Genomic DNA, 22474 nt, shown 5'->3' on the forward strand with positions numbered 1-22474 from the left:
GTACAGCAGCTGCCATGGCCCTCTGTAATCACTGCTCCACACCTTTGTGCCTGTCAGTTCCTTGCAAGGCCCTGTAGATTACTCTTGTGCTGCAGGGATGCTGCACCAGCAGACCCTGCAATCTGCTCCAGTTCAGTGCTTTGATTTAATTGACAGGGAACAGGTTAATGAAACACAGTGAAGAAGCTGGCTTGAGGTGAAGTATCCCTGATGTATTAGATTCTTTAACACCTCAGAAATCCTATATAACACCTGGAAGAATATGTACTGTAGGAAGCGTTTCCTATACACTAGGGAAAATAAATGTCAGAGTCCTACATAATCCTAGTATCCTGCACTATCCAATTCCTGATCAGGGTTTTATTAAATAATCAGTTCAGGATCCTGTAGGACAGGGGGCACAACTACAGTCCTGGAGGGTCAGAAGCCTTAATTAATTAACTCATTTAGACTAGTTGAAGCCTTTCTTTGCTCTTCCGTACCTGGACAGTGGGAGGTGGTGACTGGAGTACAATCTTCTTCAGAGTCTTGAGAGACTGTGTTGGAAATACTTTTGTGAAAACATTAAGAAAAACAATATTAGAACAGCAGTTGCTTTTTTAAGAGCTGTTAGATTGCTCGAAGTAGCAGTGTTTGAAGAACATCTTAACAAATACAGTTACTTACATGCAGCAACTTTTATTACATTTTCATACTGTACCTTTTCTCAGTATTATGCAACACTCTTGCCACTAGTAATATATATTTAAATATTAAAGCACTGCTATACCAATGCTTAAAAATCAAACAGCGTTTGCAGTGGGATTCATCACTGGCACTTCTGTCCAGCAACAAGGTTGCTGTGCAACATCTGTACAGGTGCAGTCCACTAGGTGAAGTACAGCATGTAGTTCCACATTAGTAGAACAAAAACTGTAAGGCTTATAAGACCGAAAAGCAATCCTTCAAGAGGACACATCTTCCTACTTCTCAAAGACTGTCTTTGCACAAGTCATAGAATTATCAATATGTTCTATAGGATATCAATCATAGCATTGTAAAAGGATCACTGGACAGGTTACTGACTGGGTGTGCCCAGTAAGAAGCCTTCAACAGCTATCAGAAGAGCTGTTTATGGGTTAAAGCAGGGCAGGCAGTTCTTACCAATTTAACAGCTTCTCCCAGTTCTTTAGGTGTTGCTGCACTAAGGAGACCTAGAAAACCTGCAGACGCACCAACCCAACAGAACCAGGACTGGAAACACCTGAACTAAAGCAACTTCAACTCCAGCGTCAGTTCAGACATAGAATTCAAAAGACATCTGTGGTTAGGCTGAAGTTAGGATTAGGGAGGTAGGTGTGCCCTTAGAAAAACATTTCAGTGTTTGACTAGGATTCTTCACCAGCAGTACTTTGTCAAGCCCAGAACTGTGATGTGCCTGCTTTCACGTGTTTGGGGCTGACCACTCAATCTGCTGAGCGGTGTTCCTGTACAGTGTTCACAGCTGGTAGCCGTGAGAAAAATGCACTCTGTGGCTTCTCACCTGGAGTGGCCTCCCTGCACAGCAGAGACAATGGGAGCTGATTTTTGATACAAACAGCTATCCTAATAACAGTTGAGGGAACACTTAGTGTGGAGTTTAATTACCCCAATTACAGTGTACATAGAAGTTCAGGAGCTGCTTTTTAAATTCTGGGAGGTCTTTGGTTGCGTAAATACATATTCTTTCCCATTTTACAGAGATTTCAGCTCAATTAATATAAAGAGTTAAAAACGATTTTTCCTTAAACTGCTGGGGCAGGGCTTATAAAATTTTGTACCATCCAGTCCCTGCAGGTGCAGTGCAGGAGTGGTGTTACAACTGACTCTTGAAACATTATTCTTTTCCAATTAATTTCCTTAGGTAGCTTTAGTTCAAACTTTTGAGCTTTTGTTATTCAAATGCTTTACTTTTCACTTCGCCTGTTGGACAGGAGGCTTTTCTCCGGAGAAGTTCTCTTTAGTCTTTGAGAAAATTGTACATGTACAGTGCGTGATAATGCGGAATCTGTACTTGATATGCATCTATCCCCTATAATCAGCAAGGATCCTGGTTCTCTTGTGATAAAAAATAATGATAATGTGGTAATAAAAAAATCAAAATTATTTGGTTAAAAATTTAATTGTACATGTAATTTTATGTTTTTTTTCCTACCTGCACAAGTTATACTTCATATACTTCATACAGATTCAAACATTACATTTCCACCATCATTGTTTTAGCCATATAGGTGGAAATTATACTGCTTCTTTGCTGCATAATTGGATTTGATAAATGCTGCATTAAAAACGTCTGCTCTCATAGTCATAGTTTTTGTCTACATTTGGTGTATACTCTAATAATTCCTTACACTTATTTAGCGCTTTTCTGGACACTCCACTTAATGCACTTTACAGGTAATGGGGACTCCCCTCCACCACCACCAATGTGCAGCCCCACCGACAGCAGCCACAGTCCACCAGTTCGCTCACTACACATCAGTTATTAGTGGGGAGGAGTGATGAGGCCAATTCGTAGGGGATTATAAGGAGGGCGTGATTGGTAAAGGCCAGGGGAAATTTGGCCGGGACTCCGGGTTAACACCCCTACTATTTTTGAGAAATGCCCTGGGATTTTTAATGATTAGGGAGAGTCAAGACCTCGGTTTTATGTCTCGTATGAAGGACAGTGCCTTTATTACGGTATTATACCCCCATAACTATACTGGGGCATTAGGACCCACACAGACTGCAGGGTGAGTGCCCCCTACTGGTCCCAGTAACATCTTCCAGCAGCAACTTTAGCTTTCCCAGGGGGTCTCCAATCCAGGTACTGACCAGGCTCACACCTGCTTAGTTTCAGTGGGCTGCCAGTTGTGAGTTGCAGAGTGATGTATAGGAGCTGCTGGCAGACTGTAGGGTCTAAGAATAATGCAATATGAACAAAACACTAGAAATACAAACTTGGAAGCTGAAATGCATTCCTGCCTCTACAGTACAGCTGATCTCCAGAGCAGCAAAAACAGCCCTAACCTGCCAAGTCCTTGTAGGTTTGTTTTTACAACAACGTCAGTGTTTGAAATCACAGTGTGTGATAGCACTTGGCATGTGTCTCTTGTGTTGGCAAAATGACTTTGTATTTGCTCAATTTTACTATAACACTTTAAGTGGTAAGTTTCACAAACACCCTTTTTATTTAACAAAACAGCATTTTTCACTCTCTGTAAATCCGTTGCCTGCAGGTAGAAGAGAGGGATCAGATTTTGAAGTGCCATGTACAGCACTGGCTTTGTAGAGCAAGAGGCAGTCTGTTCTGCGGATAAGCCAGCCTGACTGCGTGCTTACCTGACTGTCCTTCAACTACTGGGGTGTTAGCAGTGGTAGGTATAGGAGTCTGTCTAGAGACGAGCAGCCAAGTTTTCCAGGGATTAAGGAAATGCCTCACACTGACAGACTGAAGGAGTGAACCTTCGTGGTCTTGAACAGAAGACTACAAGTTGACCCAATACAGGTATTCAGAATCCAGAAGGACTAATTAGGCACTTTACCTATAACTAGCTTGTCTGCTGGGCACAGCTGCTTGGTAATGCCTCTACACCAAGTCCAACTGCACATTTCTGGTTTCTGTAGCTGATAAGGCTGCTGATATTCACAGGAGATGGGGACTAACTCTCCTGGTTAATTATTTAGACCTCTCAAAACTTTATTTGAAGTGACTTCTAAAATTTCACAGGCACCTTGAGACCTCTAAATATTTTAAGTCCCAAAAGACAATTATGCTGGTATCCCTGGGTCTTTGGCAATTAAAGAATAAGAGTATGAGTAGCAAAAAACAGTTAGCTGAAGGTTTTTCTTTACTTCAGTAACTGCCTTGTTTGTTTTGACTTAGTAGTCGAACCATTCCTCTAGTATTAACGGAGGTCAGATTACTTTACCGTGGGATTCATAGGGTTATGGGGAAAAGGAACAACCAAAGCTGATAGTGGCTTTGTTTTGTGTTTTTTAGGTAATTTTAAATATATCCTTTTGGTCTCTCAAACACATTCGCTAATTCAGGTAGCGAGGTCCCAGGAACCCGGTGATGTGACTTTCCCACTGTCGTCTAGAAAATAGCAGGTGCTGCGGCCCCCTTCACCGCCCCCCAGTGGCTCCGTGTGTGTGGGCTTGTTTTGGAGTAGCATTTGTTTGTTTGTCTGGTGGGTTGTTTTCATCTGCCCAGCTGTTCCCAGGCTGTTCTAATAGCTGTTTACCCGCTGTGAGCTCTCACATGATGAGGGACTCAGGGCTGGGTTTGTGGTCCTCGGGGTGACATGGTTTTCCCAGTCCTGCCCTGGGCCATTGGTTGTCCCTGGGGAGAGCCTTCTCATGAAAGCATGGCTGTGTGTGTGGAGGATCTACTGCTCTTCTCATCAGAGTTTAAAAGTACTGTACATAATTAAGCTAGTGGAGAAAATTAATTTTAACCATTGAAGACGCCCACAAACCCTGAAGGATCTAGGTTTCCCTTACCATTGCTGCTCTCCAGTGATTTTAGGAATTTATTGAAAGGCTCTTTTAAAATTTGAATTCAAGAGAGACTATTGCCAGCAGCCATATCACTCTGAAACTCACAACTGGCAACCCACTGAAGCTAAGCGGGTGTGAGCCTGGTCAGTACCTGGACAGAAGACCTCCTGGGAAAAACTAAGGTTGCTTCTGGAAGAGGTGTTAGTGGAGCCAGCTGGGGGCGCTCACCCTGTGGTCCACGTGGGTCCTAATGCCAAAGTATAGTGATGGGGACACTATACTGTAAACAGGCGCCGTCCTTTAGGATGAGACGTAAAACCGAGGTCCTGACTCTCTGTGGTTAAAAATCCCAGGGCCCTTCTCGAAAAGAGTAGGGGTTTAACCCTGGCGTCCTGGCCAAATTTCCCATTGCCCCTTACCAATCATGGCCTTTTAATAATCCCCATCTATGAATTGGCTTCATTACTCTGCTCTACTCCCCACTGATAGCTGATATGTGGTGAGCGTTCTGGTGCACTATGGCTGCCGTCGCATCATCCAGGTGGATGCTGCACATTAGTGGTGGTGGAGGGGAGTCCCCATTACCTTTAAAGCGCTTTGAGTGGAGTGTCCAGAAAAGCGCTATATAAGTGTAAACAATAATAATAATTAGTAGTAGTAGTAGTATTGAGTTTGAGAATTTTAGCATCCATAAACCTGTAGATTGTTTAATGTTTTATAGTTCAGGGGAGCTCCATTGGTCTCTGCCTGACTCTGTTTAAGACCTTGTACTGTGTGACAAAAATGGGTTTTTAAGAATTTCTTGCACTTTATTTACATTCCATGTCTTTTGTGTTTAAGGAGCGAAAGGGGAGTAAAACACACTGATGTTCCATATATTTGTACCATCAACAGTGCAGATCAAATTAAAAGGATACAGGGTCTTCCACATGGCTTACCTGAGCAAAGGTGGAGCTCTGTCTCGACCGAGACTCAAACCCGTGTCGCCAGCTGAGCTGATGGGGGGGGGGGGTAGGTCAGGGCTGTCTTAGCTCTGAGCTGCACAGTGACCCCTGCTGTGCAACGTGATGAGAAGTGCACTTCTTTCGGTCATTGCTTGTTTAAACACTGAATGAAGATGCGTGGGTTGGAGGAGTCTGCTGTACTTTCTTGTCCTCCCCTGTAGGATTTGTAGCTGCGGGTAGAGACGTGACAACCAGTTCGTCATTACAGAATCTGTTGGGCGAAATGAAAATAAATCAGAGGATCTAAACCTGGAAAAATACCTATAAGCAAATGATTACTTTTTGAGTATGAATTAACTCTTGATTTTGCACAATTTTTTGTTTTTAGGTTGTGTGAGGTGATGACTGATTAATGTTCCGTTATGGACGGCCCAAACAACATCCTGTCCCGTGCCTCTGTGTGCTGTGAGAGTACTGGCAGGCTGCCTGGTGTAAAGAAGGGACTGCCCTGACAGAAGTGACCTTTGTGTGACCTGCAGAGATGCTGAACAGCATATTTATTGGCATTGAAAAAACACTTTCCTGAGGTCTTTGCAGGTCATGCAGCCTGTGGGGGTATAAGAGGGACCAAGGATCACTTGCAGTGGTGGAAAGCTGAAGATCCAGCCATACTGCTGGAGTCTCCTGAGTGGGTCAGATGGTAAAGGAGCTCACCCGAGGGTGGGTCAGCTCTGTGATCAAGGGGGTGAAACCGCAGCATGGTCATGGGTTGTGGGCCTGTGAAGAAGGCTGTGTGCTTATGTTATGTGGCCTAAACACTGGATAAGATTATCTGATCAATTAAGAACTAACTACCAAATTGTCTGGATGGGCCAAAATTGGCAATGCTAATATTTCTTGTCCTTGTGGTGGAATGACTCCTAAAAAGGCTCAGGCAACATAATTAGTGTGATCCGTTTCAGTTTTGTTTGCCATTTAACACACCATTTGCTTTACTGATTGTACATTTACAAATTACTACAGTGCATATTACAAAGAAAAGGTGACATAAGAGTTTTTTTATTGATATAACTTTAAAAGTATAGTAAATATAATAATGATCACCAGTGAATTGACTTAATTGAAATCATTTGATGACAAATTCCCGTTCACACTGCTGATCTGGTTATGGCATTTGTTCCATTCCCGTACGTTACTGTATATGTTTAGTTAGGTTTTGTCTGAAGTTTGAAATGGCTGCTTTGCCAGCTCAGTTTTTGGATCTGCTCCAAATGCAGTTTGGACTGTATCAGTCCTTCTGTGCTGCATGTTGGTGATTATGCAGTAACAGCCAGCGGGGCTGTGTTGAGCCGGCACATCTTCCTGTGAGGGTGTTCATGAGGAACAGTCTCCAGATGACTGCCCTCGCGTCACACTTCCTGACAATTCTCATGCTGTTCGTCTTCCTGTTTCCTAGATTGTCCCTGGTGGAATAAACGGTGGCATGTAACTGTATGGAAAAAGAAAAACCCCATAAAAAATAGACGCGAGCATCATGCTGGGTGCAGCAGATCCTGGATAAACACTGACCAGCTCAGTGAGCAGAGCGCAGTAGGGATTGCCTTGACGCAGCGTGTGAAGAATACAGTACATCCAACAGCCAGCAGGCTGTAAAAGGTGGACATGCTGGGATATTTGTGTATATGAAAAGCTTCCCATTAGTAGAGCACAGGCTGTGCCCGATGTGCCTTTCTTGAGTGCAGGACTCCAGTCTATAGTATTGCATGAAGCAGAACATGGAAGTATTAATCAAGGCTCAGGAACCCTATGAATATGAGGGGCTGACGTTCATTGATTAAGGCCTTGGCTGACTGCGTGAGCGTGCTCTGATGGTGGTGGTTCTGTGCTTGTCCACTCCAGGAGGGAAGATGTACCGGAGCACGGAGGAGCTGTGTCTGGATAAGGCATGTAGCTTTTTCCTGGCACGCTAAACTGGAACAGGAAGTGCAAAGGGGGAATATTTCTGTTGCTGATGCCCTCAGATGACCATGCATTCCTCCTGAAACGGGAAGTGTGGTTGTTGTATTTGTGCAGAGGGTGCTCCCTGTGTTTTCCTAATCATCATGTCTTAGTGCAAACAGGACCTCTCTCTGTCATGGACTTGCTGCCTCTGATGTGGATGCTCCGGGTCCTTGGTTGGTTGTCACTGTTTGCCACTGCAGAGACAAAGCACAGAGTAGGAAAACAGATGCAGTACCGTAGCATGTAGCATTACTTAACATATTCAAACCTTTCTCAAAAACTGAACAGCATGAGCAGAACTAGTGAAATGGGAGATACAAGTGGACTGTGCATTCTTAAACATAAGTAGTGTAATGATGTTCAGTAATACCCAAATGTAATTTTGAGGATTAGGTATGTAAGAAAAGGCAATTGTTTAAAAAATGATTCTAAAATACAAATTCTCTTAATTGTCTGGGTCAGCTGAATTTATGAAGGATACCTGGATGCAAAATTCTTTCTGTAAGTTCTACAGAAAGGTGCAGGATTCATGTAGTATGCTGTATAGTATGCTCTAATAAAGGGGCATTTCAAGGGAATAACTCAAACCCATTATTTTACCTATGTAACACACCTGTTTGGGACATTGGAGAGACGCAGTGAGGACCACAGGCAATGACATGGAGAATAGTACAAGTAACTAATGCATTTCAAACAGTAATGTAATGAGTAAGTAAATATGATATTAATCTTTTCCAGTTTCCCACCGTTGTGATTGTATTTCATTTCACTCATAGACCCTGCTTAATGCTTGTCTTGTTGAATGCTCTTTCAGGCAAATATGTCAGGGAGAATAGTGAAATTCACCTTTTAATATAGACCTAAGGGGACAGAGGAAGGTTAAGAGAGATTGAGAGTCAGGGGACCTGCATTCAAACAGGTCTCTCTAAATCTCCAACTTCTTAAGAACAAGGAAAGGCTTCAAGTTATCCAGTTAAGCAAATAATGACTTCAGTTAATAAATTAAGGTCTTGGGTAGAAGGAAAAAGTGACGTTTTCTGACCCCCCAGGACACAGTTATGCTGTTGGAAATGGTCAGTCTCTGTGTTTGTAGGAGATACATGGTAGATAAGCAGATCAGAGGAAAAGGTCTTTATTACTGTGTGTTAGAAGGGCATGGCAAGCTAAATAACACTTTCAGTACATTTGCAAAGTATTTTTTATCTTTTCAAGAGGGGACGCTGCAAATTGTCTTAGCCACAGGGGATGTAGAATCTGGCTTCTAGCTGGTAGAGTGGAGAAGCCAAAGAGTCACACTGGAGTTTGGTCAAAGACATTGAAGTGTTATGCCAAATAGAGTTAATCAGGGCAAATATACTGTATATTCCATATTTTGGGATAATTTCAGAGGGTCATGCCAAATCCAATTTGATTTCACAAAGAATGTCCCTTGTACTTTTTGCTTGTATACAGTAAGTGAAGTGCATAATGTCCTCAGGATTGTTGTTGATTAGTGTTATGGGTGTCTGAGACTAATGAATCATCCATGTTGAAACCGATTCCTCACAAAATGACCGGGTGATCTTCTTGGATCAGTAAGCTACTGGTATGCTATTATGTTCCCTTTTGTTATTTGGCGACTGACTCTTCCAGTAAAACCAACTTGCAAAAAGGCATTTCTGGTCTGATTTGCCAGGAAGTGTGCGAGGGAAGCTAGTTATTGTCAATCAAAGCTGAGGGCTCCATTACAGGGATCGCGATATTTATCCGGTATAACACTCATCCATTTTTGCACTTCCCTTTGTGTCTTGTGGTCGCAGTTTGGTTTGCTTTTGTTTCCGTTTTATCTGACGCATTTTGTTTTTTTATTACGCATGAGTACTTCCAGGCAAATAAACTTTGAAGACTTTTTTTGGAAGCTGTTGTTTGTGGGTTAGTATTCATGACCAGTAATTTAAGAAGAAATAAAAACAAGAGAATTCCTAAGAAGGAGTAGCTGGATATGCATCATTTAAACCATTAAATAACAGGAAAGTGCAACTGATGTGAACTACACTGACACGATGCTAAACTAACTTTAACTACAGTACTGTACAGTATATACTAAAATGATTAAGTTTTGCTTTGTGAAAATTGCTACCAGCAAATGTTGGCTATCAACATTGTAAATTGCACATTAGAATGGGAAGGCCTAGTAATTTATACTTTAATAAATGTTATTGTCACTGTTTAATTCTAGAGCATTTTAAAACTGTACGCATCTACCAAGTGTGGATATTCTCTTTTCACGCCTCTTCCTGTTACTCAGTGGAAGAGAATCCTGTTCTTCCCTCAGAATGATCAAAGCTGTGGGCATTCCTGAAATACAGTGAGCTATGTTTTAAACGGATTACTGTATGTTTTACTGAGAATTAAGTGTTTGCTATCCATTTATAAATCGTAATTTAAGATCTCATGTCTTGAGTGTTACTGTTGTTTCTTATTCCTTAAAGGCTGATGCTAGCAGTGCAGTATTAGACTCATTGCTTCTTTTTTGTATTTCAAGGCTCGGTGTATTTCTAGTTAAAGGGGAATTGCAGTGGCAATTTCTCAGACTGATTATTCAAATTCAGTAACTAAATCAATTGTCGGTGTAGCAAAATATTAACAAATTTCAAATTAAGTGTAAGATCGCAAACTTCTTGAAAGTATTGTATGGTTGCCATGTTGTCATAGGCATATGATAAACCACTGGTCTCTCGTGAGAATTGATGACATAAAAGCGGCCCTTCCTTTTCACTAGTCGCTGTAAGCAAGTGAGAAATGTTCCTAACAACGTTAATTATGAGTATAATTTAGTTGGTTGGCAGTAGAGCTGGGCGATATGGCCAAAAACATTATCACGATAAAAATTGTCATATCAGTCGATATCGATAATTATCATGATAAATGTCAAATCATTATTTCTTTCAAGTTTGTGAAAGTTGAAGAAACCAGACAGTTAATTGGTAAATTAAACAACTCTTTATTTTAAGAACACAACAAACACTTGCCAAACAGCAGAAACATTCAACAAATCTGAGGTAGAGATTATTCAAGTCTTTATGTCAAAATATGTATGAGTAAAATTTACAAAATAAATATCTTAATAGAAAAATTAAATACTGCAGTGTGATAAAACACACATAGAAGATGGCTCAGACAGACTGCAAAGTTTAAAGTGCTCTGTTTTATGTCTGGTTGTAAAAAGCCAAAATATGTCCAAATTACCGAAGTTGAATGACCTTTTCTGTCAACGATGTCATCGTCCTTTGAGCTGGTCGTTGGCAGCACTACATTTGCTTCAGTGCTGCTCATTTCTCCACTCTTAACTACAATCCTGTCATCCACCACCGTGTGGGTAAACAACACCATGTTAGCTGCCCGGTCTGCAACACACACGCACACTCGCGCAGTATTTTGTGCGCATGCGCATATCATGCGCAAAGCATAAACATATATATCGAACATTTATCGAACTTTTGTTAAAATTATATCAAGGAAAATTATATCGCGATAATTATCGTTATCGAATTATCGCCCAGCACAACGTCTACTCCTCTTTCTGCACATTTCGGAGTGAAAGTGCCTAGGGCCTACAAACACCAAAATCCGGCCCTGGTTCTCAATACTGGATTTCAGGTGTGTGCTGAAATATAACAAATTGGACTTAAGCAGAAGGAAAAAAATTAACTTACTGTGGGAGTGTCTGTGAGATAGTCGCACTGATAACTCACTGTGGGATAGTCATTCCTAACTGTTCATCAATTGATTACCTATGAACTGTTAAGTCAGAAGTAAGAGAATTCTTTTTTACTAGCTTGTTGATGAGATTTCATTAAATTCTGTTGTCAATAGACAAAGCTGATATTGGCAATAATGCTCTTTTAGGGTATTTCGAAAACCAAGGCCTGGGTGCAGAACAGAATTCTGCAGCAGGAGACAGATCAGCTACAGACATCAGTTAGTAAAGCAGAAGGAGAAGGACTGAAAAGCTCTAGCCTGAGGAATGTGTCCTTTGGTCTGTGTCTTTTCACCAGCATATTCTATCCTGTTGGTCAGCAGCACGTTGAAGTGTTGGAAGATATCTCCAGGTATCTTGTGGAAGTGTGGAGGTAGTGTGGAAACCCTGTGTGTGCGAGCATTGCACGAGTAAAGGACATAATAGTTCTTCTTCCTAGAGTTAATGCATAATTTATTGGAAATTAGTAAACAGTTGATTTGGATAAGTTTTTGTTTAGTGGTTGTGAATGTTTTATAACAAAAACATTTTCTGTGTTTAGTTTGTTTTGATACATTGCAGTATTGTTGAATTCCAGTAGCGATTTTCTTTGGACAACTGGATTTTATCCCTGTAGCTAATTTTTAATTCCATACATTTTCAAATCAAATGTTTAAAAATGTTTTTACTTAGTTCATCCTATTTAATTTCATTTCCAGCTCCTTATTTTAATTTTAAATGGCTACTTTATAAAATAGTTCCTGGTAAGCAGGACAACTGCAAACCTTGTTTGGTTTGGATGTGGTTAAAATTGGCCAATTATTATAATAATAATAATAATAATAATAATAATAATAATAATAATAATTGCTCACACTTATATAGTGCTTTTCTGGACACTCCATTTAAAGCGCTTTATAGGTAATGGGGACTCCCCTCCACCACCACCAATGTGCAGCATCCACCTGGATAATTATTGAATTATGTTCAATAATTAGACCTGTCACAACCTTTGAACCTGCTTGTCATTTAAGGAAGTTTACAAATGAGAGTTAAGTCATTTATTGGTCTTGCTTGATTGGTTACTGGTAGATAATTAATGAAGGAAAATCAAGGTGCTTTTTAAGTGTTGTCATGAGTCTGGATTCTGAAACTTTTGATGCTGAGTGGCTCAGTGAGGAATACACCTTGTTTTAAGGGAAAGCTGTTGTAGCGCTTCCTTGATGTCAATTAAATGCTACATTATTGATCTAGAGCAGTGAAAAGTTCAGGATCGTGAACATTGCAGTTGCCCTGAAAATTGCTCAAGATTTGGGCTTTTTATTGTTTTTGTCTACACTTTAATAAATATTAAGACAATATCTTAGGCTCTAATCAAAGTTCAAAGTTGATGGTTAAGCTATGGTCTTATCTCAGTGGTAATACCTTTGACAATCCCAGTTTCATTTTCTATACATTCGTATGTTCAAACCAAGATATATGTCAGGTTTCTCTTCTCTAGTTATTAGTAATATTTTAGTAATATTTTCTGTAATGAAATTGACATACCCTGTGCATTGTACAATTTAAACTCAATATCTCTGGATTTAAATTCTAAACTTTAAACTATATATCCTAATGTTGCCTTTTCTTTTTTCATCTTTTTTCATCTTGTACAGTATAGTTTAACTTTCTGCTACCTAAACACTCTGCCTGTCTACAATGAATTTAATCTGTCAGATGTTTGTCCAGTCTTGTCGTGTCCAAGATATTGAGAGGGTGATGTTGCTTCCAGATTTTCCACTTGTTTAGTTTCTTATGTCTAATCTTCTCAGCCAGGCATTTCAAAGTACTGTACTTAATGGGGAGCTGCAACACTCTTTATATTTCTGGGTCAGAAAGAATCAGCATTGAGTGCATTTCAAATCACAAAAGTAAACTGTGCACAGTAACTTGTAAAACATCCAATTTACATCACAAAATAGATTAACTTTCCAGATAAGTTCAGCACCATATTCTGTGATTCAGAACGAGACAATAAAACTTCTGGTTAGGTGAAGTAGCCCCATTACATTGTGGATGCATCCCTTTTAATCCAACAGAAATGTTGCTCTTGATTCTGAGCAGAAAGGGCTGCTTCACGCCACAATTCATGGGAACTCTCGCTCCTGCCCATGGTGAGACCAGGAGTTTGAGTCAATGTGGCGACTTACAGTACTGTTCACAAAGTGAAAATCTATTTTGTTACTGAGATTTATAAACCGGTCTTAAGAATTGGGACTGCAGTTCCCTTTTAAAAGGGTGTGTGTTTTTGTCTTGGGGCAGACAGTGTTGAGGGTTTTTTCTCTAGATTTACATCTTGTATTGATCAACTTTCTCTCTGGGTCTGGGGTTGCGGGGGATGTCCGTTCTGTGTGCCTCCTTCTGAAGTGCACTGGCAGCCCAGTCCCTCTGAGGGTGTGGGAGTGAGATTTGGTGTGGTTTGCAGAACATGTGATTGTGTTGGAGTGACTTGGTGTCAATGTCAGGTTTACTGTGCATCCTCAGATGAGTCACTGTTTGCCCCAGTGATTTTGGGTGGCTTGAAGAGTGCAGGCTTTGCAGGGCAGCAAACTTGGACACGCACTCATGACAGCAGGACTCCCCAGGGCTCTTATCATTCTTACTGTGGCATTGACTCAACACTCAAAAGCGATATGTAACATAAGGTGCAGTACAAGAGGCAGCTAGTCAGCCATGATCAGTTTGGTTCAGTTGGATATCATTAGTGAGCTCTATAGGAGCTGTTTTGGCCGTATAGTCTGCTTGTAGGTGCGAGTAGAATATATAACCCTGTGACCCCTGGATCACTTTAACAAAGCGCTGTTTTCAGAGCTGATAAGCAGAAGTAAGACATGGTTGCAGGAGGAAATGCTCTCCAAGTTGCTTTTGTTAAAAGTATGGCCTGCTTGGTTAGTGAGCTTTCCTGGAATGGACTTGTAGTTTAAGGTGTTGCTGGTCAACAGCCTGCGAAATATGGTTTGAAAAAGTTTCACAATGTTTTTTCACACTTGCTTATAGTATTGCATGTTTGTTGTAAAAATGACATTTTAGGTATTTTCCAAATATAGCCCAACAGAAAACAGCTAATGGGCCAACTTGAATATTGGACATTCTTGGCAGTTTTTGTTGGGTGTTTGTCCATGAAAAAGCTTACATATTCAACTCATTACTGTGATGTAATCTCAAAGGTATGGTCATATTCTTTTCTTTCCGTGGGCCTGATTGATCACACTCTGCTGTCCCAATACTACAGTAGAGAACTCCACAGCATGGGCAGTGCAAATAATGAACAAAGCAGAGTATCTTGGCAAGAGGAGAGTTCAGGTGAACTCAGGGACATGGGATAAGGTGACCTAAGCTCTTTAGTTTTCTTCTTAAATTATTTGTTTTTTTAACAGGTGGGGTGTTTTTCCATCCTAAAGAAACATGTTGTGTACTTTCCTTATTCTAATACAAATGATACAATTCTAACTAGAAAAATAAAATCAAAGCCAGAAAATCATTACATTGACTGCACAGCAGTGTGACTCTTCATATACAGCTCATGGCTTGATGTACATAAGAAGGTGAGAGGTTATGCTTAAGAGGAGGCATTTTAGTCCATTTGTCATGCTTGTAGTTAATTGATACAAGAATCTCATCCAGCTGTTTCTTGAAAGAAGCCAGGGTATTAGCTTCAACAGCATGGCTGGGTAGTTTGTTCCATATTCCCACAACCCTTTGGGTAAAAAAGTGCCTACTGCTCTTGATTTAAAATGGATTTGACCGTAGTTTCCTCTGGTGTCCTCTGGTTCACATTTCACTCTTCATTCTTTAACTTTGCTTAAATGCTTTAAACCACTGCTTAAACTTTGATTTTGGATACTTGGATCTTGTCCCTTTGTATCAGTATGCTCAGTGCTGTAATTAAATTGTCATGTTGTGAGCTGTGGTTCAATTATGAATGTTCTGCTTGTTTTATAATTTCATCTTAAATTAGAGAAACTGAGGTACTTCAGTTTTCTGGAATTTATTCTTCATGAGCTCTATAGTCTCCCAATCGGAATACCTACCTTGTCTTTTCACTGATGTGGACATGCTGTTCATTTTGATGATGCTGTAGTAAGAAATGTGTGGCTCAATTGAAGGCATTTTCTTGTTCTTCAGCATGTTTACAAACATTGTGAGCAGAGGGTTAGCTCTTTGCTAGGATGTGGCCGAGTAGTGTGTTTGTGTACTTGTACACAAGTGTGCTTGTCCTGTATGTCACTCCAGTGAAGCTCCTACTACAGTATGTTTCAGGGTAACCTGTGCTATTGAACAGTATTTATTACAGTAAACGACAATAAACATGATGCTGCCGGGATTCAGTTGTCCCGTGTTGATTGCTGCAGTGGAAGAGACCCTTTTCTTCTGCAGAAACAGGTCCCTGTTCCTTCTGTCGTTCTTTCATCACACGCTCCTCATCATTTGACGTGTTTAACCAAAACACCAGTGCTAAACGTCCATGTGCTCATCTGCTGTGCAAAGACAGTTTTACTTTGACACAGGGTCTGAAAACATTTCCATTGCTTGTCATTTTTAAGGAAATGTTTTGTCTGATTAACAGTTCCACCAAGTGGGTCATGTAGCTCCAAACTTTACACTGTAAAGTCCCGTCAATTTGCGCATGGAGTCCTCCACAACCTGCTTTTATGCAAAAGGAATGGTTAAGATCAGTCTTACCCTTTCATTACACTCCAATTAAAGATGGAACAATTATTAAAGCGTGAAACTGAAAAACAATGGTAGGACATGCAGAGGCTCAGGTCATGGTGTTGTTCCCAGCTGTCCCTGCCAGTGGTGCAGAACCCCAGCCCAGCGGTCCCACTGGGCACACTGGGGATTTGAGGGTCCCTCAGGCGCTGGAACACGTTTGGCAAGGTTCCCCATCTCAAGTACCACCACTCTAGAACTTAAGATGTACTCATGTGTAATATTTGAGTCTGAGGAATCTTGGTGTAAGTCTAACTAAGGCTTGCAGATGCCTCAGGTTTGTGGACATGTACCACTCTCATTGAGAAAGGCTTTAGGAATAGGCTTGTCCTTTAACACTTCTCCTGGATCAAAGGTGTACAGCCCTGAAGCTGGATAGCAACAGGGTCTTAATTTAGTTTATTTTTTACCAAGCTGTCAATGATACTACTTGGACAATCACTGGCTTTATTAGTCATGATCTTTAGCATTTGTTGGAGCATGGCTGAAGGGTTAGTATTCTTCAGGACCTGGGTTGGAGGTGACTGATTTAGAATAACGAATGATAAAAGGGCTAGCCTGCTAACAGCAGAGCTCCACTATTTTACTGAACGGTGTGTGTGAAGACAGTCAGCTTTTACAGAATGGTAGGATGTGATGAGCGGGTCTTGATGTTAAGGCTTCACAATTTATTCAACTTAAATGTGTCTGCGGTTTGTGCAAAATAGTGAGCCATTACAGAGGGTGGTGCTGTTGAGAGAAAAGCACATAGATTATGAGAGCCTGAAAGAAAAGGTAGGTTTATAGTTGATAGAAATTGTGACTGAGCGACTCCATTGTGCTAGTGAAATGACAAAGTAAAACAGAAGAGTAAACATCCAGAAGAAGAACATGGCCTGGCGGGACGAGACGGAGGTACAGCGAAATGTAACTGACATGGTTGTGATCTCTGTAACTCTCTGGTACCAACTATGCAGAGACAGAGACCAGCAAGTTTTCACAGGGCTTTGGGATTTTATCGAATTTACGGATAGAAGTTAATGGTTATCTTTCCTTTGCAGCAGGGCTATAATTTCACCTGGATTTAATGAGGACAGTGACTGAATAGGTGTTGTGATGAGGGTTTGAGCTGGGATTTGAACTTGTCTCACTGTCCCAGACACTTACTCGCTGCTCTGGGGGAGAATCGTGGAGGTAATTCTCACGTGTCATGTAGTAACTACACACAGTCACAGCTTTACACATCCCCCTGTTAGGGAGAAATATCCTTGTCCTGGTTTCCCCTGGAATGGAGTAGCTCTCAGTGGAAAATACTGTAAACTTACCACACATTGTATTAACCATAATAATGAGGATATTGAGAAAAGGAGATACATACAATGCATTACTTGAAAGCTCACAAAAACTTCACAAAAAACCTTAAATACAATTTGATTCAACCCCGTTGGGCTGCTGCTTCTGCTGGTGTACTGTTTGGTAAAAGAGGTCAGCTCTGGAGGACCATTTTTATGCCCTTTGACACAAGTACAACCAAAGCCAAGAAAGAACCAAGCAGAAGCAGTGTCCCATGATTGAGGGTGTCAGGGGAGAAAGGATTAAACAAGAAGACCAACAAAGTGCGGAGGAGCACACTGTTATTAACCTGGATGATGTGCACATATGTGTTATTGGGATATAAGGGGGTTTAATGGAGCGTGTGAGTGGAAAGGCGCTGATGGTTCCCAGCACTGCTGCTGCACATAAACACGCAACCACCCCCCCCCTCCCCGCTTGAACCCTGATCACACCATGCGTGAGGGGTTAACCCATTGGGCTGAGAGGCAATCAGCCAGGTTGCGTTGTGAGAAAGTGAGTGCAGGCAGGTCAGCTGCCTCCCTGGAATGCTACTTCAGTGCCGTTCCGCCCCCCTGCATCCCAGCTCGCGTTATCCCGAGGTTGCGGATTAAGAGCCGATCTGACTAATTCTGCCCGCCTCCTTCCCTTCTCTATATAGGTACTCCCCTGGCACACTCCTGGCTCATGCACTTGCCCTCAGTAGCTCCTCGCTCACTCTAGGATTTCCTGAAACGCGTGCTTGTCAGATCTCGCTGCTGGGATATCGGATCGCTGCCAGACAGTGGGGCGCGGCGAAGTCGGTGTCCTGTTGGGGATTCTTTCCTGAAGCCAAGCAGCAGCACATCAGTACCAGAAACTCAAGACCCATCCTTATCGCAGCCGCCCAGTGCTGGTTTGGCTGGGAAAGTTGTTTGTTTTTTAAACTTTTTTTTCTTGAATTCAGCTGCCAGGGTGGACTGGGACACCCAGTTTGATTTTTAATAATTTTCCCTCTCCCACACAGAAAAACGTGAAAATGATTGCAAAAAGGTGAGTCCTCAAGATAACCAAACGTGTATTCTCGAACTGCAGAGAAGTGCGGTGCTTATTTTTATGTTCATGGTTTAGAAAAAGGAAATCTTGCCAGTCTTGTGTGGATCATGCTTCTTTGGGAACATGTAATGTATGATGATTCTGTTGAATATCACCCTGCCATTCCCAACGTTTCTAAAGTTTCTTTACCCTATGGAAGCAGTACTCAAGGTGAAACATGTTGGAGACTTCAGTAATGACTGAAAATGAAGCTCATTTTGTAGGTTTCAGACACTTGACTATTGATTAATTTACATGTTTTATAATTTACATAATGTGCTAGCCTGTTAGTTTTAATTTCATGCCAAAAACTTAGTTTGTGAAAAGCCAAAGCTAACCTAGAAATGTATTGGAAATTGAGCTTTTGCAGCAAAATGACCTTTTGAAAGTCTGATGCTTTTAAGTATGAAAAGCATTTAGAAGATGATTCAAAGAAGTTTCTGATCGCTTACAAGTTTCTCTCTCTCCTGTGTCCTCCACTGTGGAAGAGATGCTTCCCTGGCAGTGGAAGAGTGAGGTGAGGAATAAACCCTGCTTTCTGCCTCACCTCGGCAGGACTCCAGCAGCTCATGAGGGCTCTCGCTCTGCTGCTGCACGGTTCTGCTCCAGCAAGGGCTTGGTTCTCCTAGCTGGACCCGAGTCACCTCTATTGCAGATGGACATTACTTCACTTAACATGTGACAAGTATTAGAAACTAGTTCAGTAAGGAGTGGAACTTGAAGGGATGAGTGTTTAGAAGAGGGAAATTTGTGGTCATAGTTTTAAATAAAGGTTAAGAGAGGCAAAAAAGAAGGCTTGAAAACACCCCAGTTTGTAACAGCGAAGTCCTCTGTGGGTCAAATTCTCTCAGGAATTATTTTTTTCAATTCACATGGGAAGAGCTGGAACATCAGTATTTAGCGCACCTTCTGGCTTTCTTTTATCTGTACAATTTTTTGTACCTGTACAAGAACCGCTACCTGTTTCTTATTTTAAAAGAGTACATTCTTTCTTATTTTAAAAGAGCTCTGGAGAATTTGTGTCCTCGACCACAACTGGTATTGTGCTGTCTGTGGGTTTTGAAGATGTCTTAGAGTGATGTGTGAGAAAGTCTAGTGCAGTCTTGGGAGAAGCACCTTCACAGTGTTCTTGACTCCCACTCCCCTATGGGAGACAGATGCACCCTCTGGATCAAGATTCGGAATTTAGTAACTCACTTTGTCCGCAGTCACACCAGTGATATCCCAGAGCTGCACTGCACAACAGGAACACTTTGCAGTGGGCTTGGGCAGACTGGAGAGCAGGCATATCCAGTCCTGGTCCTGGAGGGCCAGTGTGTATGCATGTTTTCAAGGTAAAGCAGCAGCAGCTGTCAAGTTGGTCCAGGTAAACCAGTAAGCAGCTGGTTTGGCTTGTTGAGAGCGGAGCTGAATGAAAACCCACAGACACGCTGGCTTTCGAGGCCTGGATACCCCTGCTGGAGAGTGATTTACCAGGTGCCGACTCTTCCACCTCGGTGAATCTCGTCATGCACACTCACTGCAGTGTGTGTGTGTGGACTGAAAATAGACTTTCGCAGCAGAGTAAAGCACTTGACTGTTGTACCTGAGGTGTAGGAGCACTTGTTTCCTCTGTGTATTTCTGTGATTTCTAGTGGCCCTGTGGTAGTCGAGGCAGGCTGTACGAGAGTATTTCATAATTTACAGTACAAGCAGTTTAAAATTCTGTGTCACACGAGTAGGAGAATATTTAAAATAGCCTGTAGTAGTGAAACCTTCACGTTTTTTATGCATAAGAGGGGGCACTCCCAGTATGAATTCTGGACTCCAAAACAAGACTTGTGTCCTGTTGCGTTTTAGCCTATTTCTGAGTTCACACATCACAGGTTCTTGGTTGTATCTGAACACCCAGGTGCTTCATAATTAACATTTTTTACTTCAAACTGAGTATATTTATAATGAAACTGTTATTTTTTCAGCTCCATTAGGGTGATTCCTGCAGGTAACTGTAGGTTCTAAAGCGAGAAATGGATTGAAATGCTGTGCATTGGGCTTCCGTTTCAATATGTGCTGCTGCATTCTGTACATACATGAGGAAGCGTTTAATCACTAGAATAAAACCTCACACAAAACGTCTTACTGGTCTTTTTTCTCAGAGGTACGCTGCAAGGGGGATTGTTTAATCCTCTTTATTAAAAATGGTGCATAAGTTATTTAGGAGCAATATTAGCTGAATCTGCGGTATTTGCTGTTCTGCATAGCAGTGATCCATGAGCTTGGGACCTGATCTCTCAGGAGCTCAGTGAAGTCTTACCTGTCCTGGACTGGAGACCACCAGGGAGCATGTCAGTGCATTAGGAAAGGGTGTAATGTCTAATGGGCTTAGAACGTCAGTGCATGATTTTTATTAAGGTACATAAGGTACAGTTATTTAAAGCGAAGAGGATTTTTAAAAGCTCATGAAAAAGGTCTGGAAAACTGTGCTGCTGGATTAATACAACATATGACTCCCCCCCAACCCCCCTCCTGGAAGTCTGAGCCCTGCCAGCTAAAGAATCACTGATTCCATTTTGATAAACAAAATCCCTCCAGCATAGGATTTTGGGAAAATGTGGCTGTTATGCTTGTGTGCCATTGACTTTAGCTGCATATTTTTAAACCAGGGATTTTTAACTGCTTTTACTGAGGCACGTAAACATGCAATTAAAATAAAACAATTAAAAGGGAAAAATACAAAACAGCTGCCTGTTCACAGACGGGGATTGTTCATTTACAGGCAGACAGTTGGATAGTTCTGTTTTTTTGTTTGTCTGCTTGACTGTCTTCAGACATACAGTAACAGGTCATTAGAATTACTTCTTTAATTGCCGATTACAAAGCACTTTGCCACAACTCGCAGAGCATTGTGGAATTCAAGTGTGTATAAATGTCTGTAGACAGTCAAGAAAAAGAATCACGTTACAGAGAAATTAAAATTATGTAGCTTTAAATAAAAAATGAAACCATTTTTATGAAGAGTGAAAAGGACTGAAGTCCAGATGTTTTTACTACACTACTGTGCTCAATTCTATTTGTTGTGTTGGAGACTGGGCATTTTAATCCACAGATAAAATGTGTTTAATTCTGCGGATCTGAACTGTCATGCCTAGCGTGATTCTTAGTTGCTAGTCTACAAGCTTTCTGCTGTCTGTGCATGGCGGAGGTTGAGGGACAGCTTTCTAGTATGTTGTATAGAGTCCTATACCACTTCTGTTTTCCTAACACTGCTGCTGGACTAAGTTTAAGGTAGAATTGCAGTACATGGTAGTGTTGATCTATGCCTTTTCTTCGGTATTCCTTGTCCAACAGTGTCAATGTGGAGTGCTTTTGTAATATGGCAACATGTGTGGTTGAAAAGTCCAGTTTTTTTGTTTTTATACTGTAACTATCTTCTATAGGGCTCTAAAGATAATTTTGCTCTTTATGAAGTACAGAACAGTTTGCTTACTATTAGCACCTTAGAACTCGGATGGATAAAAAAACAGAAGACCCAGTAATAGAGACTCCTGGCCTGCTACTCTTTTGCATTAGTGTCATGCTGCATGTGGAGCATGCAGTGTTCTGAGGTCAGGATAATGAAATAGTCCGAGTATATTAAAGGCTGGCTGTGTTGGGATGGTAGGATTTTATTTCTGCTTGTGCACTGTATTTTCCTTTGTCAAATGCTTTATTAATGTTTTTCAGCAAGATTGTTTTGGCGTGGTTTTAGCCAAATGTGGAACTATGGACCCTTGAGGACCACATTGTGGGGAAAACTGAAAAATTGGGAATGTGAATCAGTTGGAACAATCTGAAATCTTTTTGAAAAGGTATTTATACACTTCCAGATGGGAAGGTGAAGACAGAGGTGGTGTGGAAAAAAGACCTTGTGACAGTGTTTCTTTCCTGCGGTTCAGTTTTGTGACTTGGCTGTCAGCTCTTCTGAGCATAGTACGGAGGTGAACGATGAAAAGACATGGTGGAAACAAATGGTTCTATAGGACAAAAGCAGGTTGCAGAAGCTCTGTGAATGTTTCCTGCTGGAGAGTATCCTCTTCTCCCCATATTTTTTTCAGGACTGGGGTAGGAAAACCATGTTTCTGCTAAACCGTGAAGGAAAATCAGGTTACTGCTGTAAGTAATGTTGATGGACCAGTAGGTGGCACTCTTC

General features: G+C 41.3%; 1 protein-coding gene across 7 annotated transcripts in view; it reads left to right on the plus strand.

Moving 5' to 3' along the window:
• Positions 1-22474, plus strand: part of slc4a2a (solute carrier family 4 member 2a) — a 107152-nt gene that overhangs the window by 16699 nt on the left and 67979 nt on the right. For 2 of the 7 annotated variants that reach the window (XM_015354526.2, XM_015354527.2), the window contains exon 1: positions 17931-18264. The exons of the other annotated variants lie outside the window; for them this stretch is intronic. The gene's annotated coding sequence lies outside the window, so the exon portion shown is untranslated. Of the gene's footprint in view, positions 1-17930; positions 18265-22474 lie in introns of those variants that run through there. 7 annotated transcript variants of the gene reach the window in all.

Source organism: Lepisosteus oculatus, chromosome 6 (genome assembly GCF_040954835.1).
Source record: "Lepisosteus oculatus isolate fLepOcu1 chromosome 6, fLepOcu1.hap2, whole genome shotgun sequence".
Lineage (NCBI taxonomy): Eukaryota > Metazoa > Chordata > Actinopteri > Semionotiformes > Lepisosteidae > Lepisosteus > Lepisosteus oculatus.